This window comes from Mandrillus leucophaeus, unplaced genomic scaffold (assembly GCF_000951045.1).
Source record: "Mandrillus leucophaeus isolate KB7577 unplaced genomic scaffold, Mleu.le_1.0 Scaffold1052, whole genome shotgun sequence".
NCBI classification, from domain to species: Eukaryota; Metazoa; Chordata; class Mammalia; order Primates; family Cercopithecidae; genus Mandrillus; species Mandrillus leucophaeus.
Window position 1 is genome coordinate 8,102 of NW_012098677.1, and position 4,744 is coordinate 12,845.

Consider the following 4,744-nt stretch of genomic DNA (forward strand, 5'->3'; position numbering starts at 1 on the left):
GTAGGCCTCGCGCACCCCAGCTCGCCCAGGCTGGGCGCTGCAGCTCCTGCCCTGGTCTCAGCTGCTGCCTTTTCCCTCCATCCCAGGGATGTAACTTCTCACCCTTCTCTCCCCTCTCGTCTGGTCGGAGGGCAAAACCAGTTACTCCGTTGTGTTTTTACCGAACACTTCTGCCTGCTCCTTTTGTTGAAAAATTTCAGCTCTTTAGAAACTTCTCCGTTGCCTCTTAGGATGTGTGTATTCAAAAGGTGCATAGACCGTCACCACTCGGAAGGGATTATTTCTTGGAAGGCTTTCCAGCCCGCATCTCATCTTAGACATGAATGTGCTCGGAGCGGCTGGTGACCTGCCCAAGGTCAGCCAGCTAGATAAACCTGTCAGCGGAGAGGTTTGGGGGGATGTTTTTTTCCTGGCTCGCCGTCCCGTTTGCCAGATTCGTGCCTTCTGGTCTACAGGTTTGATTGACCCGTTGCGTGGTGACTCATGCTTCTGCTTTTCATAGCTCGCAGGCCAGCGTTGCTTTTCAGAATTTATACACAAACTTAAGAACACTAACACTGGGAGCTTTAGCCTGTTTGTAGAGCTTACCCGTAGAGAAAGGAAAGACCACCCGGATCCACCCTAGGACCTCAGTTCAGCTTGAAATTACGGGAAGGGTTTGGGCCGAGGGGTAAGGTGCGGAGAAAGTGGAAGGAGAAAGTGCTTAAAATTGTCTTTGCCTTGGATGTGCCTTGTGTCTTTGGCTTCTTCTGGGCACCTTGTTCTGACATAAAGGTTGCCTCCTTGTGGGGGAGAAGGGGAGGACTAGGAAATCACCGTGCATTAGTTTGTTGGCTTGGGCATTTGATCATAAATTATGGAGGTACTGGGCCGGAGGACCCACCCACCAGCTCACGGAGGCTACCGGCTATTCAGGATGAGGGCCGCCTTCCTCTTCACAATAACCATACCCACTCCCTCTGAAACAAAGTGGAGAGTCTTAGGTCTGAGTGGAAACATTCTAAATCTCTGAATTCTTGGTTCAACTTTCCCACTCGATCTGTTTTCCTGGTTCAGACTAAAACTTCTAACTCAGCTTGAGAATTTATAATGCTTTGTTGTTGGAACTGGTTTCTCATTAAATACATTACACTATGCTGGTGTAAGCATCTGGAAATTCTAGTACTGTATTGTCATAGTAAGTAGAGAATATAGAAAACGCAGGAAAATCGTGGAAGTCGGTTACTCCTCATCTTCCCGGAGAACTCACTTTAATGGACAACAGAGCTTCCCCTGGAGTACAGTCTGTTGTGGCAAATTAACAAAACTTATTCTTCAGACCTTTTATTTGCATTCTGCTTGCTCGCTCTTTCTTTCTTTCTTTCTGCTTGCTCGCTCTTTTTTTTTTTTTTTTTTTTTTGAGGCGGAGTCTCAGTCTGTTGTCCAGGCTGGAGTGCAGTGGAGCGATCCCGACTCACTACAACCTCTGCCTCCCGATTCAAGCTTACAGCAAGGCACGCGCCACCACACCCAGCTAATTTTGTATTTTTTTTAGTAGAGACGGGGTTTTGCCATGTTGGCCAGGCAGGTCTTGAACTTCCGACCTCAAGTGATCCACCAGCTTTGGCCTCCCAAAGTGCTGAGATTGCAGGCGCAGGAAACCCGAAGTGACTCAGAAGTTTGTGTCTCACCACTGGGTAGCTCTTAGTTTGTTCTTATTTTATGTGCCCATAAGAGCAGATAATTCTTCATTTTAATTGGAAAGAATGCAACAGTTGGAGCCTGAGCAACATGGCAAGACCTCCTCTCTACAAAATTTAAAAATTAGCCATACGTGGTGGCCTGCGCCTGTAGTCCCAGCTACTCTGGAAGGAAGAAATGTAAGGATCACTTGAGCCCAGGAGATCAAGGCTGTCGTGAGCTGTGTTAAGCCACTTCACTCCAGCTAACGACTTGACAGAGACCCTGTCAGTAAAAAACAAAAAACAAAACGCAGCTGGCTGGGTGCCATGACTCATGCCTGTAATTCCAGCACTTTGAGAGGCCAAGGTGCTAGGATCACTTGAGCCTAGGAGTTGCAGGTCAGCCTGAGCAATATGGTGAGACCCCCATCTACCAAAAAAAAAAAGGTCAGGCAGCTTCTGTTCAAGAGGATCGCTTGAATGCAGGAGGTGGAAACTGCAGTGACCCATGATTTCTCCACTGTGCTTCAGCGCAGGCAACAGAATGAAGTCCTGTCTCAAAAAAAAAAAAAGCCGGCCAGGCGTGGTGGCTCACACCTATAATCTCAACACTTTGGGAAGCCAAGGCGGGTGGATCACATGATGTCAGGAGTTCGAGACTAGCCTGACCAATATGATTTGAAATCGCATCTCTACTAAAAATACAAAAATTAGCCGGGAGTGGTGGTGGGCACCTGTAATCTCAGTACTCTGGAGGCTGAGACAGGAGAATTGCTTGAACCCAGGAGGCGGAGGTTGCAGTGAGCCGAGATCGCGCCGTTGCACTCCAGCCTGGGCAGCAAGAGCGAAACTCCGTCTCAATAAAAGAAAAGCCAGTTTAATTTTTATTTTTGAGACAGGGTCTTGCTCTGTCCCTGAGGCTGGAGTGCAGTAGCGCACCGCGCCCCCACCATTCCCCCCAGCTAATTGTTGTGTTTTTTGTAGAGACAGAGTTTCACCATGTTACCCAGGCTGGTCTCAAACTCCTGGGTTCAAGCAGTCCACCTGCCTTAGTGTCCCAAAGTGTTGGGATTACAGGCGTGAGCCACTGTGCCCAGCCACAACAGTTTCTCTGATTTCCAAATTGTTTGAGTCCTCTATATGCATAGTCGTCTAAGTTATGCATTTCCAGCCTCGTTTTTATGGAGTCTCGCTCTGTCGCCCAGACTGGAGTGCAGTGGCGTGATCTGGGCTCACTGCAAGCTCCACCTCCTGGGTTCACACTATTCTCATGCCTCAGCCTCCTGAGTAGCTGGGACTACAGGCACCCACCCCCACGCCCGGCTAATTTTTAGTATTTTTAGTAGAGACGGGGTTTCACCGTGTTAGCCAGGATGGTCTCGATTTCCTGACCTGGTGATCCACGCGTCTCGGCCTCCCAGAGTGCTGGGATTACAGGCGTGAGCCACGGCGCCCGGCCCCTGCCTTGTTCTTAAAAACGAGATTTGTATGAGTTTGTAGCTCAGTTTTTCTTTTCCTCATGTTTGAAAATGTTACCAAGCCATGGGCATCAGTAAAACTGAAAGCTACTTTGTATAATAAGATTTTGATTGACAAAATAATACAAAATCAGAGGCAGAAGGCACAAAGAAACACATTTCTGCTCTGATACTTTGCCATTGTAGGGGAAGAAGGATCACCTTGTATTCATAGCGCCAAAAAAAAAAAGACTATATAATTGGGAATATTTGTGACCTCCCAGTTCTATCTGCCTTGTAGCTTCAGAGAAGTGACATTTTGTTCCTCGGTTTCTCTATCTGTATGCCTTTTTTATTTTCCCATGAAGAAATTTAGGGTTGAGGTAGAAGTGTTTTGCTTAGGGTATCAGAATGCCATTGAATTTGGGTAGTAGAAAGTATAAGTGAAACAACTTAGTAAATTAGAATTTATCATTTTTTATTTTCTTTCTTTTTTTTAGACAGAGTCTTGCTCTGTCACCCAGAGTGGTGTGATCTCTGCTCACTGCATCCTCCACCTCCTGGGTTCAAGATATTCTCATGCCTCAGCCTCCTGAGTAGCTGGGATTACAAGTGTGTGCCACCAAACCTGGCTAATCTTTTGTATTTTTAGTGCAGACAGGATTTCACCCTGTTGGCCAGGTTGGTCTCGAACTCCTGACCTCAGGTGATCCTCCCCTCTCAGCCCCACAAAATGCTGGGATTACAGGTGTGAGCCACTGCGCCCGGCATCTATATAGTCTTCTCTAATCAGAACATAACATCATTTACTCAAGAGTAGGCTTTGGAAGTCTGTCACTCTGATTTCAAATCCCACCTGTCCTGTTGTGTTTACCAGCTCTACTGTCATGGAGAAGTTTGCTTAGGTCTCTCCGAGCATCACGTTTATTTAAATAGCAAAGCTCCTAGCACAGTGTCTGGTAAATAGTAAGTTCTTAATGTTATTTTAGATCAGTTGTTTGTCTGTTGGATGAACTCTGAAAATCCATGACTGTCTATTGAATTGTAGCTCTAAGATGGAAGTGGTAGTGTGTGCTTGTAGTCCCAGCTACTTGGGAAGCTGAAGCAGGAGGATCACTTAAGCTCAGGTGTTTGAATCCAGCCTGGACAACATAGTGAGGCCCTTCTCTTAAAATAATAAAGAGATCGTATAATTTATATAGATCATTAGTCTTGAAAGCGTATATGTACCCTCTGGGAATGCATAAGATGATCCATTGGAATATAGGAAAAAAATCTCAGAACATTTATTTATTTAGAGACAAGGTCTCACTGTCACTCAGGCTGGAGTGCAGTAGCATGATCACAGCTCACTGCAGCCTCCACCTCCTGGGCTCAAGCGATTCTCCTGCCTCAGCCTCCCTAGTAGCTGGGATTACAAGCAAGTGCCACAACACCTGCCATTTTTCTTCTTTTTTTTTTTTTTTTTTGAGGCGGAGTCTCGCTCTGTTGCCCAGGCTGGAGTGCGGTGGCGCGATCTCGTCTCACTGCAAGTTCTTGCTGTACAAAAACACCTTTTTCCCCCCTCTAACACAGGAAATGCAGGAAACCAGCACCAGCTGATTAAAAAAAAAAAAAAAAGACCCC

At 46.5% G+C, this 4,744-nt stretch overlaps 1 protein-coding gene across 3 annotated transcripts in view; it reads left to right on the forward strand.

Moving 5' to 3' along the window:
* PAFAH1B2 (platelet-activating factor acetylhydrolase 1b, catalytic subunit 2 (30kDa)) overlaps window positions 1-4,744 on the forward strand; it is a 47,544-nt gene that overhangs the window by 577 nt on the left and 42,223 nt on the right. The window lies entirely within an intron of this gene.